The sequence below is a fragment of the Silurus aristotelis genome (assembly GCF_946808225.1).
Source record: "Silurus aristotelis genome assembly, chromosome: 25".
Taxonomy (NCBI): domain Eukaryota; kingdom Metazoa; phylum Chordata; class Actinopteri; order Siluriformes; family Siluridae; genus Silurus; species Silurus aristotelis.
This window is the reverse complement of record NC_139598.1, coordinates 8,868,089-8,883,790: the sequence shown is the minus strand read 5'-3', so window position 1 is coordinate 8,883,790 and position 15,702 is coordinate 8,868,089. Positions and strand designations below refer to the sequence as shown.

Below are 15,702 nucleotides of genomic sequence, written 5' to 3'. Positions count from 1 at the left end.
CTTGACTTGTATATAGAAAAGCATACAGTCATTTGCACTCAAATGTAGTAGTATGAAGAACTGAGTCGCATGCACTCATAAATACTTCAAAAACTGGTGACAAAACAGCTTTTCAAACTAGAAATAATGCTATTGATGACTGATGATTGATGACATGACTCACTTCCCTTAAATACATTTTTGCTGAATGCGACAAAAATTGAGCTAGCTGTAAACAGCAAAAGGACTCAAGCATTTTACACCAAGCCATTTCTTTGTTTTCAAAATTTTTGTTATTCGTCTATTTGGATCTGAAGCAAATTTTTATTTTTTTTTGGGGACAATATGCACTGTATGACTGTTCTTAACCATCCTGGGTTTATTAACCACTGTAAGAAAATGCTACTGAAGTGTTGATGCCAGACCTTCTATTGCAAAGGTCATATATACGGATATTATTCTGCGCGTTGTGGTATAATTGTCATCCGTGTTCATAGGGCTACATGACACCTTCATGAATCCTTTATGACAAGTGACAATGAGCCTACTTCAATATTTATAAGGGTTTTTGTGCAATACACATCAGTTGTAGATAGCGTTTTTGTCCGTTTTGATGTCAATGTGATGATTTTGGCAGACTGCTCACTTTGTATCTCAGTGTATCGATTTCATAATGCTGAATAAGCAATGAAACATGAGGCATGCTGTTACGGGAAAGTATTCAGCAATGGGTTGGTGATTATCATTAGAACATTACTAACCTAAAGTGTTTACGGATTTTGTTTGACATACCTCTTATATCACAGTGACTTTCTGTCCATTACAGTTTTTTAGTAAGGGACAACAAGGGTCATACATTCAATTTGTTTATATGTTTAATGTTATGGTTAAAATCTTTATCCTAAATATTCTACAAGTTACAGCTATAGTTTTAACATGCAAATGTTCTTTATGGTGTTTATATATAATTAATCAAGATTTTTCGACCATTTAGAATTGAGGATTTGACAGTGCCGTGGGGTGTGTGATGTGCTATCATTTGCAAATGTATGCTAAATTGGAGACAAATCAAGCAGAACTATACAGAACTGCTTGTTGAAAATGTTCAATCAGTTGTCATGAAGGGTTTTATGCACTGTAGATTTCATGTATGAGAAAATGTTTAGCATGGCCTGTGTCGTAATCCTTTTGGGTGATATATTGGTAGAGCAAAGTAAAAAAAAAAAAAAAAGGCCAGCAGAGGGAAGTGAAATAGGGAAATACTTGAGTGTGTGCAGTCCTAGCATAAAACAGTGTTGTATACTCCCAGTTTAGTTCAGATCAGTGGCTTAATGGTTTTATGTACAAATCTTTTCTTATATCTTCTTCAGTTCAATTCAAAGTGGCTTTAGAAAACATGCTATAACTTTATAAGATCATCTAAGGTGGTATGTTTGGACAGCAGTGTAATCATGCCCAACAGAGTCATGACATTTTTAAACTGTTTGTGCACTTAAACACATTATTAGATACTCTTTGAGTCTTGTAGCTCAACTGATCATGATTTTATTTTATTGTATTCTTTTGCCTTTAAGTTGACCTGCTTTTAGGCCACTTCATTGCTGTTAGATGAAGAATTTGTGTGTTTGGAGAAATTTTTGACAGGGGCAATGCACACATGATATTGAGATTAGCAACTATCTTTTTAAAGTTTTAAATCCCGAAACACAATGGTTGCAATCGTGGTTATTATTCTAGGATTATATTGTCTTTTGTGAGCTGAAAACTGCTATGATTTCTATGATTAGGCTATTAATATGACCAACTAAAGTATAGACATAGTCAATGATTATATCTAGGAATTAATTAAGGTTTCTCTCTCTCTCTCTCTCTCTCTCTCTCGCTCTCTCGCTCTCTCGCTCTCTCTCTCTCTCTTTCTCTCAGTGTAAGTTTCAGTGCAGGACTGTAACCTTGGCCAAGTGCCTGGGTGGCTCTTCCTCCCCTCATCTTCCTCTGCTCATCTGCTGGTAAGTTACCTGTGCCTTGTGCTGTATATGGGCATGTATGGTTGTGTGAGGTGCAAATGATGAGAAATTTTTTGTCATTTATTTCGGAGGAATGTTGTTTTATCCTAATTGCTGTACCTGTGTATTGATGAGACCTTAATAGATGTTATTTTGATAGTTATATATATATATATATATATATATATATATATATATATATATATATATATATATATATATAAAACTAAGATCTATAATATGCACAAATTCCACATTTAGACTTTGTCCTTGTAAACAAAATACAGAAGGAAGAGAAAGTGGGAAGAAAATTAGTTAGTTATGTTCTCTTTGGTTCTTCTTGGTTACCCATGTCTGCCTCATTACATAAAATAATAATGATAATAATTGTCTGAGTTTGTAAAACATTTGCCAATAGGGAAGTGCACAGCATTTTGGGACATGACATGGACTTGAGTAATGTGTCTTCTTGTTTTCCCACTGGCTGCGCATGCAGTCACAGGGTCAAAGGTAACATGAAATGTAATGTGCTGGTATGAGTTGACAGACATGTTCCACTGTGGATTAACACTGAGAACATGCTCAAACGCTGCTATGTGAAAAATTGCCATTTTCATCAAGTGAGAGGAAAAATCATGTCTTTACCAAGCGATGTAAAGTGCACGTTTAGGCGTGTTTGGTATCTGTCCAAACTCTTGCTCTCATCGTTCACCTACTTGGATCAACATATTTGTCTCAAACCTGCACTTGAGTGGGGCCATGTTGAAGCATGGAATGTTTCTATTGCTTCTATGCGCGTTCCGATAATTATTATATTTTTACATGATCGACAACAATCAGTACACCATAATTTTTTAGATACAGTGCAGGATCCATACATTACATAGAACTGCAATGTTACAGGAAATATTTTTTACACATGATAAATAAGACATTAGACATGGAACTCTCTACATCAGAAGATTTCATTTGTAAATGGCCATTTACATCATTTTTTCCCTTTTTCAAAGGTATGTGGAAGCAACATACATAACTATAAAGACATGTTGTATTTGAATTTCTATTTTGTAGCTATAATTTCTAAGCCTATTTGTCATTTAAAAATCTATTTCCTTTAAACCACAGAAAAGTAAATCTTTGAAAGTTTGTAAAAACTCCTTATCACCTCATCCTTAGTTTCTGTGATGATTTGCTGTCTTAGGATAAATAATTCATGTAAATGGTTGAACTGAACAGCTTTCTATGGCATTTTTTTTTTTTTACAAGCATTTGTGGTCTGACAGCAGCACTTCCTCAGGCACATGTGGTCAGTGCAAACTAGCTGCTGCTTGTAATTTACATTAAAAGGTTGAGCCCAGGTTTAACTTTATTTTGCTGCACTATGGAATTATTGACTCTCAATAGTAATACTGGAACTATTTTATCATTAATTGCAAAAAGTGTTATAAAAATTTCATAAGAAAAGCTTTGGAAATAACTCATGTATCTCTTTCACCCTTATACATTCTTTTTACAGTTCACTAGTGGCATTTCTGACTTTTAAACTAACGACAGTTTTACCAAACTGGTGTTTCCATCTTTGATTAATATCTGAGAGGCCAAAAAGTTTTCATGTTAAATTCTTTTTAAACAGCAAAGTATGGGTTGGGTTATTTACATATAAGTGTCAGCTGAGATGGATGGAGGCTGTGACATTTTGTGCCAATGACGGAAGGAAGCATTTTGTAATTGGATTTCGAAAAGATTCCAGTTATGTGCAACTTGACATACTGTTAAAACTATTGTTATTACTAAAATTATGTTCAATAACAGACGTATTTTAAATTCGCCCAGTTTTTCATGCACAGATGAAAGATTCACGAGCAAAACCAGTCTCAGTTATTTCAACACTGCTCTCAGTTCCCAGTGGTGTGTTTAAGACTTTTGACCTTTATTTGGGTAAAATATTTACTTCATTCTTATGACTAGGAACTTTTGAATGCTGGATGCAGTCAGGAGAGAGCTGATCTGAGTTTTAGAGGTCACCTGAATGTAATAATATTTAAAAAATATTTTAGTGTCACTTGAGCAGTGTTAGCAGTAGGACAGTGCTGCCCCCTCCTGGTGATGCTACTACATATTTTGATTTGATCAAATCAAAACAAATCAAATTTTATTAATCACATACACATACATACAGGGTATGACATGCAGTGAAATGCTTTTTACGACGGTCCGGCATGAGGGAATAGGATGGGGGGGGGAAAGAAAGAAGGCAGATAAATAATATGAGGTATAAAAGAACTATAAAAAATAATTAAATAAAATAAAATATAGAATATAAAGATATAAAAGATATACAAAGATCTATAAATGTAAATATACAAAAAAATGGCAGTAAGCAGTGAACAGTAACAGTAAAACAATGTGAACAGTAAACAATGTGTAACAGAGTGAGTGAACAGTAAGCAGTAAACAATGTAAACAGTAGACAATATTTGTGGTGGGTTGTCCATAAAGTGTTCATGTGCGGTATGGTGTGGTGTAGAGGTCCGTAAAGTGTCCGTGTGCAGTATGGTGTGGTATAAAAATTAAATTAAATATAAAGTGCACTGTGCTGTGCAAGTCCAGAGATTAAAGTGTCGTGGTGCGAAAGGTGAGATATGTAGAGAGAAGAAGTGTGATGATGGAGAGAGTGGGCCAGTTTTTAGATCCTGGGTGTTTCCTGATTTAAACTCCTAATAGCCTGCGGGAAGAAGCTCCTCCTCATTCTCTCTGTGTTCGCTTTCAGGGAGCGGAAGTGTTTCCCTGAGCGCAACAGAGAAAAGAGTCCATTGTTGGGATGGCTGAGGTCTTTCATGATCTTCCTGGCTCTGGTCTGGCACCGCGTGCTGTAAATGTCCTGCAGGTTAGGGAGCTCAGTGTGGATGGTACGTTCAGCTGAACGCACCACCTTCTGAAGGGCTCGTCTGTCCATGGTGCTGTTCCCGAACCAGGAAGTGATGCTTTGATTCATCTTATTAGCTGCTGCTTTCAACACTCGAGTCATGTTGCATTTCATAATTGTTTGTGCACTGAATTTGAGTGGCCAATATCTGCTCTATTTTGACTACTTTTGTGATAGAGATGTCAAAGCCCATTCACAGATACTCCACTTTGGCAACTACTAAGCATGTTAAGCAAGTTTTATGTCTTTACCACATGCCACAGTATAAAATTTAGCTACCATAATATAGTAGACACTACGCTATGTGTTTCATTTACATTATTTCACATTTGCATTTATGGTGTTTGCCCTTGTCCAGAGCGACTTACAGAAATGCTTTGAAGTCTTAGTCAAAAAATACATCCTGATGCTAGTTCACTAGGCCATGGAAGAATATAATTGGTGTAAAACTCTGTTGAAAATTAATATACCTTATACTGTATAAAAGCAAATAATTAAGTGCTAATTTATGTACTAAAAAAGGTAGGTCTTTATTCATTGTTTAAAGACTGCTTGTGACTTTTAGGGGACATCTAATTCTAGAGGTTTCTAATTCTTAATTCTGCTGATGTTTTCGATAAAGATAGTTAGGTTGGAACATACTTGCCGCTTACAGAGTATAATCATATATTTATAATATGGATAAAAAACAAACTTAACACTTCATGTAACCATGATGATTCAATAAACACGAATATATTAATCAGTTAATTATAGTTATATAATTAATAATAAAAAAAACAAACATCAAATATAATATAGCGGCTGTCTCCGTGCAGAACACAGCCTCGCGTGTAAAAAGACAGCATGTGGTGTCGTCGGTTTGACATTAAAGCATTTTACCAACTTCAGCAACTAACACAAGCCGGAAAAACTATTGGTATGGACTTTATGCCAATAGCCGTTAGTTCCAGCAATGATCGGTAGACCTCAAGATCATTCCACAGCCAGGGGAACTCTCTAGTAGTCCAGTCTTGTCTACCAAGTGACAAAAAAAACTAAAGTTTTAACTAACATCTGAGTGATTTTCTTAGATGGAAATAGACAAATTCTTCTGATGCTGTACAGGTACAGTAAAATTCACATGAGTGTGTGAGATTAAAGTGAAAGGAAAATTAAATGTCATAGCTATTCCAAGGCTGTGTGCAGTGACAGAAGGTGAGATCAGAGAGTCAATCAAGATCACAAGATCCACAAGACATGTCCCATAATGGGAAAAAATGTTACTGTGTTTCAGAAGGGGTGAAATTATTGGCCTGCATCAACCAAAGAAAACAAGTAAAGGAGATAAATGACTGAAATTGGGTTAAGAACTTTCTAATGCATTATTAAAAGGTGAAATTATAGTCGCAAACGATCAACTTTGCAGAAGAAATGTGGTTTAAAAAAAAATAATAATTGTGATTAGAGATCTTTAAAATGTCATCAAAATGTGACAGAGCTTTTCCATTTCGATAAGAAATTACAAGATTGTGACTAAACAGCTGTGTGGCTAAAACAATGCCACATGTTGGTGAAGCTAATCGGATAAAAAGACTTCTGGAATAATAAAAAAATCTCGTGGTTTTGGGGAATGGGGAGTCCCCATTTTCTCTGTTCCAAAGCGATGTGTGCATCAGGGTAAAAAGAGAAGCACATGAAGCGACTTATCCATTATGCATTGTGCCTACTGTACAAGCCTCTGAAGGTAGTGTTATTAACAAGGGTTTTCTTCTATTGGTCAGTTCTCAACTTGGCATTGTTATGATGCAATAAATAAAAATTTAGCTGGGTATCTGAATGTTCTGAATAAACACGTTATCTAATCAACAGTTATTTTTACTTTGCTGATGACCAAGGTGTTTTCCACAATGACAATGCTAAGCGTCAACAGGCTCAAATTGTTTAATTCAGGGGGCTTAATAAATCATTTTCATATATAAATTCTGCTGAATTTAACCTCACTGAAAGTATTTAGGATGTGCTGGAGAAGACGTGAGGTGGTTTAACTCTGCCATTATTAAAATCAAGTCAAAAATTAATGCAACTCTGGTTGTAAATGAATGTTGTTGAATAAGAATTTAATACATTGAATAAGGTAAAAAAAAAATAAAAAATGCAATGATGAAAGTATTGAAATTAAATATTAGTGTGCAGCTTTTAAGTGTGCAAACTAGTGTTGGCATTTAGAAAACTAAAAAACCTTTGGAAAATGTTTGTCTGTGGAAATCAATCATTTCAAATGGCAAAGAGTAAAAAGAATTAAAAAAATAAACAATACAAATTAAAAATTATAGATGTATGGCTTAAAATATTTGCAGTCGCTATAAAATGTTACCATACACATTACTAGCGATATTAGCGATACACATTACTAGCGATATCTCAGAAAGGTGTTTTGTGATAATAATTATCTAAATATTTCCCTAATATTATATAATCATAATTGTATATTGTTATATTGCCCAGACCTAATATCAAAATTATTTTTAATTCTTTAACAGACTAGAATCCTGATGTTGTTCTACAATTTTCTGTCACACAGTTGCCTCTCTGTTAATCTGTGTACTAAAAATATTTTTAATTGTTTTAATCGAATATTAATGAAAATGTGTGACCATTTATAAAATCATCCACACATATGAATGGATATAAATATATTTGTATGTACTTATTCCAATTTTATGTAATGTGTGTGTGAAACAAATTTTGTTTCTTAGTAAATTAATAATAAAAATGAACACACCAGGCTAAAGTCTTTATTATTTTTGTTTAGTAAAATTATCTCCTGATTTCCCAGAATGCCCTGTTCTTTTATATCATTTACATTCTGTTTTGTAGTCTTAATGTCTTATAGTATTTTTCTGAAAGTGGCATTTTATAAACGAAAGTTTATAACCCTGGCATGCATATAGAAATTGGTTTGTAATGTTCATGATTAATAATCAGTGGTTCAACAGGTGGCGCTGTTGTTCACATTATGTGTTGGGATTTCAATCTGGGTGCTCACAGTGAAGTAAATTATTATCTTTATTTACTATAACTACTAATATAACTACATATATGCATTACAGCACCATGAGATGCACCCCTTACTAAAACTGCACCCATAATCTAGAGGTAAAACAATTTACCATTCATTAAAAACAACATGTCCTGATTTTCATTCATTTATGTTTATATTTGATTTAGTGTAAAATTTCCAAAGCAAATTATTTCTTCACATTACAACAGTTATATTACTTTTTAGTTGAAGTTAATTACAAATGAACTGCAAAAGATTTTCTCGTCTTTCTCTTTGGCTGTTCCAAAGCACTGACATTGGAGATTCTATATAAATATGTTAAATTAATAAACAACTGCTTACATAAATTTATTTTATTAACAATTATATGTATATACACACACATCAGATTTGTAATCAGTTTTTATTAGCCTGAGATTTTGTGTAGTGTCTGCAGTGCGTCCACCAGTCACACACAAGTCGCAGTAAATTAGCTTTAGTAGACCTTTTTCTTTGCCTTGCAGCCAGCATGTCAGAGCCATGGTGGTACAGGAAATCAATCATCACCTTCTGACCAATTTCATTTGAAAAATTCAACATCTCTGTGGTATAAGGACATTTTATGTCAAATGACACAGATTATTTTTCCCTATAAACTAGGAAAAAGATTCTGCTATTTAAATAATCATTGTATATAACATTTAAAGGGCTGACATTGTGAGGCAGTGTGTCCCCATACTCCATATTGTGGTCTACTGTGGTAGTGTGAGGCATCTCAAAAGCATGAGGCAGATGTAACTTGGCTTTGATGACTCATGTAAAATGCTTACCATGGCATATTTGGATCTACATGCTGAAGGGAGAAGATGGATTTTTTAAACTTTAGGTGGGTTGCCTTCCTTTTAATTTAGCAATGTGTCATCCACTGATGGTCTGTGCTTCTTGCTCTACCGAAATAAAGTTTTCCTAAGCGCATTTCATTGGATAGTAGATTGTTTGTGGGCAGTAAAAACTTCAGTCCTTTTTGGCCACTGCACTGCACCATTAGTGAATTACTAAACTCTTAATTAATATGCCAGCGTGGTATAAATAATGCTGTCAGAGGCAAGTTTCTGCAGCCCCTGCTTGAGTCGTTTCTGTTGCATCCAAATTTACTTACAGTTGAGTGGTTCAATGTTAAGAGCACATTTATAACACAAAACCATAAAAAGAACCATAATCACTAACATCCCACTGCGCACCTTTTCTTTCCTATTTAAATGTTGAAATGTGTGTAGAGCAAACCCCAGAGACAGGGAGTGGTATCCTTCATACTTTAATCTCATAACAGTCACCAGAGGGTGCTATTTGCCTTACACATCACCCCAATCCTCTAACGCAAATCTTCTGCATGCCAAACACAGCGCCAAAACCCCTGTGCCAGTGCCCCACCCTTAGCACAGAAAACTCAACTCCTCACCAGATTAATACCCTTAATCTGAATTTACATTGGCCTCGTAAATTGTGAGGGCTGAGTAAAGCGCACATGGACAAAAAGTCATCAAGAATTTAGTGTGCTAGTGGTGTGCACCATGCTATTTTTAAATCTTTGAAATATAGACATGTATGAATGTGCTCAGCTGTCTTTGTGGACAGAATGTGCCCATGATACAAATACATGAAAACATACGTGTATGTGTGTGTGTGTGTGTAGGAAGGCATCATATTTCATATATTAGTGCGGACAAAATGTCCTCACAAGGAGAGGAATATCTGACAGTTTTGACCTTATCTTGACATTTTGCTGTTCCCCATGAGGAAAAAGTGCATTTTTTTAAATATGAAAGCTACAGCTTTTGGCCTACTGAGGTTATGGTTAGGGTTAGGTTTTGGTGAAAGCATAGCATTAAGTAGCTACACTAATAATGATGTCATAGTGGGTCTTTATAAGAATTGTAAGGTGTGGGGATGTGTGTGTGCGTGTGCATGCACACGTTTGTGTGTGTGTGTGTGTGTGTGTGTGTGTGTGTGTGTGTGTGTGTGTGTGTGTGTGTGTGTGTGTGTGTGTGTGTGTGTGAGGTCCACATCCCTGCATAAATCTGTATTTAGACTAATTAAAACAAATTTTCCTGTAGCAAACTATTCCTCCACATTATCCAGAGTAAGGAATGTAAAGAGTGGTATAGTCACCAGTTTTCAAATCTTCTAATGAGGAAAAGATGCCTTGGAGAGATGCCTTGTCTCCTGTTTGATTTTAGACTATGACTAAGTTCAACTGATAAGCGCACGTTTTATAAACTACAGGCCTTTGTGGTTCGATTCTCTTCTATGTATCATCACCAAAGTTAGCATTTTTTAAAGATTATGTGGATCTGGGTGGTTTTGAAAAGCAAACAGAGTGAAGGCAGAATGCATATGATCAGTGTTTGATGACTAAACAGACCTTGTAGGGTTTGTAGAGGTTTGGCTTAAAATTCTCCCCCAGTCCATCAGTGAAGGTGCCATGTTTTGGCTTGTTATGTGTTGTTGCTATGGTTTCATGCTTTGATCATGAATGGTAGCATGAAGACTAAGAGGTGCTATTGAAGGAAGGATTAAGCGAAATCCTTCTCTGAACCTGGTCTGTTAGATCCCGCCGCATACCACCGACTCATTTGTGCAGGTCCGACCTAAAGGATAGATGAATATTTATTAGAGAATATTTGAATAAAGCTGATAACATACAGTGATTTGACTAAAATACTTGGAATTGGGATTAATTATGAGTAGGGTTGAAACGATTCCTCGAGTAACTCGAGTAATTCCAATACAAAAAAATATCTAGGCAAATTATTTGCCTCAATGCTTAGTTAAGTGCATTTAACTACACACAGAGCATTGTGTTTCCCTGTGGACCATTATTACTGATGCACCACCCGCTAAACTCTGGAGCGTTCTGTACAGGTAAACAAAGAAGATGCTGCAGAATGAAAAAATGGAGGAACAGCAAATAAAGAAAAATGTTTGCTTAATTCCAACTGCATTTCTTACAATTCTGCCTTTTTTTTTTTTTGCCAATCGTGCAGCGTCTTCCCCTCTGTAGTGCCAGAAATCTTTACACATTGAAAATGAAATGGGCTACAAGCAATAAAATCGCATGGTTTCAAAATAAGCCTCCGATCCCTGGAGACTCTGTCTAACAATCAGCTGTGGAGGAGATGGAACAAGACAGATGAAGCAGAGGAGCCTCGTTCATACACCAACAGCTTTAAACTTTAGTCCGACAACATGGTTACCGGTGGATGCACTAGAAATGATGGATGTTTTTTATGAGAAATAAAGTCGGAATTGCGAGAAAAAATTTTTTTTTATGTAGCGGAAACTGACTTCCATAGGATTGAGGCCAAAGAAAAAGACAGAAACATTCCCAAAGTTTGGGATCTGTAATAGATTATTATTATTATATAATTGTATGTTTTTTTTATTTGTATATTTGCATTTGTATGTAATTGGGCAATTAAATAAATTAAATAGGTTTAACCTGTTCATTTTAAATGACCTGTCTTATTTTCTCTTGTATATTTAGTATTGCTCTTTAATAAAGAAAAAGTAATTCTTATCCAATTACTCGAATAATCAATGGTACAATCTGTAGAATACTCAATTACTAAATTAATCGATAGCTACATCTATATTTATGCATAAAGTTTATGGTTTCGAGCCTTTTTTTTTTTTTTGTCTGTCGGCCATTAAAAGCTGTGTTTATTGTGATTGGTGATTTTTGTGATTGGGGCAAACCTTTTTTTTTTATTTTATTTTTTTTACTTTAGCTCTTTTCAGACAGTAAATGAGCTGTTGTTTTTTTCTCTTATGACCGCCCATATGGAGGAAGCTATAAATTACTAACAAGCTCTTGCCCATTTACCACTTACTATGTGGTTCATGACTTTGGCATGTGCCAGTTGACAGGTCATCCACCCATTCTCTGCTTCTTTGATTGGATGAGTGTCATGGGTGCCAGCCTAATGCTAATAGTGCACCAGGGCACCCTAGGAGATTTAGGTCAGTTTAAAACTGCCAGAGTTGTTAATGCAGTTGCTGAGGATGCTTCCTTCTGCAGACTGACACAGCAGAGAGATGTGTTGATTCGCACCCTTCCATACACACATGCATGAACAAATTATTAATATTCAAGACATGATTGCAAACTGAAACAAACACGCATGGAGCAAACTGTTAAAGAGGTTATTATATAATTGATTAATGATATAAGATTACATGAAGAAACAAGCATAGTGACCAAGGCCAAATGAACTCAATGCAGTAGAGATTTTCTCATTTTCATGCTCCAACAAACTAATACCAAGTAATTGGAGAATACTCAAGTGGTTTTCACCTTTATCTATTTCCACCCCATGTAGCGAGTGCAACAAAAAGAATAACATCTAGCTGTATAATACCAGGCACTAGACTAAGAGAGAATGTTTTACCAAAGCTGCTTTTATGTAGTTATAGAAGTGTTTGCAACACTGTAAAAAAAAAACATGATTTATAAATTGAGGCAGTTCTTTGTTTATTTTAATAGGCCACATTCTCAAAAAAAAGTACAACTGGGAAATTCGCAGTGGCAGGCCATGCATTTCACAATAAGGCCTTCAGTGGTTTCCTACTTGAATCAGTCCCCCTCTTAATACTATCATTTTAGATATAGAAACTACCAATACCATCAATATACTGCAAAAATACAGTATACCAGAGAGCTGCATCACAGCCAGTTAAAAAAAGGAATGCTATTACCAAAGCAAGAAACCCATTGAACACAATTCAACAAGTCTCCCCTCACTGCAGCCACAGCTGCACAACCCGCAAACATTATCTCTAGCCGAAGCATCAATATTAACCTGATAAAATGGCCCAAGGTTTTTGGTGCATTTTTTCCCTGCATTATGATTTTCCTGGGGTTTTGAAATTAAGCAAATTTTGTGTTCGAGATGATGATGATGATGATGATGCACATTTTACAAGAAAGAAAACGCAAAAGTAAAATCGTTTGTGAAAAAGCTTAACAACTGTTTTGAGATTTTTTTGGTTAACCTTTCCTCCCATTGTCCAGCTTTTCTTAAAATCTCTGTCTTGTAAATGTGTATCTGTGACCAAATCAATTTAATCTCCACTGTCAGCTATTGTGGAATGAAAAAAACATCTATTAAATCCACACAAATATATTTGAGCCTGTACAGTTTTCTGCAGAATTCTGACTATTGTGCTCTCTGACCATCAAATCACGTGATAATGCCGACATGATCGGAAGCCGTCTAGGGGGTCTTACAGGGACCAAGTCTCAGTCTGAATAATTAAAGCAACAACTTTAAGTAACATGGAGTTAATCATGAAAAGAACCGCAGTGATCTCAGTGATGGTCCTACAACAAACTGAGCTTACACTTTTATTAATTAATTATGAAATTAGGAGAATATAGACTATTGGGAATAATTGAATACAGATACATGAAGGAAAAATATGTAAATCAGTGATTCTGATAGAGAAGGCCTGGCTAGCCCTGATGGCCCACCACTGGAATTTTGTTATGGGCCAGTCACAGACATTCAGTGTTTAGTTAAACACAAAAATTGAGCAGATTATTCAGGCTTCTGAGGTAACTGCAGACTTGTACACTACACTATACAGTTGTGCATCTTCTAGGTAGACAGGAGGCAGCTGTTTGCATAACAGATAGCAGAGCGAATGTAATGCAAATGTAAATTTAGGATGACTTCTCGTTCAGCATTTTTCATTTACTGGTCAAGTTTTCTATTGAGTTTTCTGTCAATTCACTTCAATTTAATTTGTATAGAATTTTTTACATTGGACATTGTCCCAAAGCACCTTTACAGAGATAAAGAGGTTAAAAAGTTGGAATCTATAGAAAGTTTAGTGCCTATAAGTTTGTTCCTCATAAGTTTATGGCTCACCCTAATGAGTGAGCCAGTGGTGACTGTGGTAAGAAAAACTCCCTGAGATGGTATGAGGAAGAAACCTTTATTATAGTTCCATCATTGTTGAGGTATAGTGTTTAGTGATAGGTCCTTAAATGCAGAACTGTTCATGCAAACTGCTGTCCTAAGCCATTGCAGTAGACTGCAGTTGATATTAATTACAGTCTAAATCCATCCTTATAGTTCTTGAGATGCTCAGTAACTTCATGGATCTTTTGGCAGTTCATGTGAAACCATCCCCAGCTGCATAGAGTGGATTGAAGCGAATTACATCGTGAGGTAGGGCATTAGAAAGAATCAGGTAGCTCTTTTGAGAACCGTCAGCGGCAGAAACATTGCAGTATATGTACAGTATGTTGTATTAGGCAGGAATTAGTAGCCAGAATTGAATACATTGGTAATGCACTACCTCATTGTTGGAGAGCAAAAAAATGTACAGTTTAATTGTTTTATTAAAAAAATATATATTTTTGCTGCAAAAAATATACCCTCCTATAACAACTATTCCCATATACCTCCTTTATAATAAGTTAGATTGATTGGATAAACAGTAAACTGCATCAGTTCTTGTCTGTTATTATCGCAAGTATAATACAGATGATATGTTGAGTAGGTTATAAGTTAGATTGGGGGAAACAAGAGTTTTTTTAACAGGCTTCATCTATATTGACAATGTGCAGGAATAGGGGATGAGATGGCACAGCAGAGGGTAACATTTGAGAGACTTGGCATTATAGGGCCTCACAAAATATCACTTTGAATCATAAGACAAAACAACACTGTCCTAACAAAATTGAGAATGTGACCAAACAAGTACTTTTGACAGGTGGTCAGGGAGCAGTACTGATGTTTACATTCAGCTGGGTCTCTCCCTCTTTCTCTGAATTGGTGAGCTTAGCTGCTCAAATCTTGGCTTTTTGTCCCACTTTTATTAAGCTCAGCTCTTTTACCATCTCTATGATTAAATTGGATTCTGTCTCATAAGCCACTTTGTGTTTGCTTAATGAATACATGAAAAGGAAGAAAGAGGTATTTTAGTATTGTGGTGCTCAGATTCTAATGTAAACCAATAATGTGTAAGCTTGTATTATCTCACTGTCTGTCTCTCTCGCTCTCGCTCTCCCCTGCTGCGCCCACGTGACAGAAAAGGGGAGGGGAGAGAGAATGTGTCTTTCTGGCACCAGAGAACAAGCATAGACACGTGGACTCCCATGCTGCAATGCTGCAAGAGAATGCCAGCACCCTTCTCATTTATCCCATGTGCGTGTGTGTGACTGTGTGTGTGTGTAGACTTTATTTAGGGGTTTTGAACGTTGTTGCAAGGTTGTGTGCAAGGTTGTGGGTATGAGGATGTTCTGTGTACATGGTAGATCTGCAGACTACTTATATGAATATGAAATCATATTAAAGATTCTCCCACTTTTCCCACTGACCTCATATTAAGTAAGTAGGTCAGTTCACATGGTTAGTCCCGAGTAAAGGCTAATCTCTTAATCGAGCAGGAATGTAGAATATTCTGAACTCCAGCTTCCATCTCCTCTTGATGCTGTGGAGCCGTTGTATTGGGTTGGAGTTTTTGGCGCATTACCTCATCGCCATTCATGTATTCATGCTCAGGCTTTTAAGTTGTACTATTTTCCCGTCCTCCACCTCCCAGGCTGCAGCCTCATTGGCTCTCCGGCAAGGGTTCAGTCTTTTTTCAGCACCATGGATACAGCGCCACACAGAAGAGCTCAGCTTTGACCAATCAGAGTGCAGGAGTGAAATCGTAAGCACCACGCGGCCTCAGATGATCCCCCCCACATGTACCTCAATCCC

The 15,702-nt window shown here is 36.0% G+C and overlaps 1 protein-coding gene across 3 annotated transcripts in view; it reads left to right on the top strand.

Moving 5' to 3' along the window:
- Nucleotides 1–15,702, top strand: part of fam49bb (family with sequence similarity 49 member Bb) — a 68,177-nt gene that overhangs the window by 22,112 nt on the left and 30,363 nt on the right. For 2 of the 3 annotated variants that reach the window (XM_083530032.1, XM_083530033.1), the window contains exon 2: nt 1,903–1,985. The exons of the other annotated variant lie outside the window; for it this stretch is intronic. The gene's annotated coding sequence lies outside the window, so the exon portion shown is untranslated. The remainder of the gene's footprint in view (nt 1–1,902; nt 1,986–15,702) is intronic. 3 annotated transcript variants of the gene reach the window in all.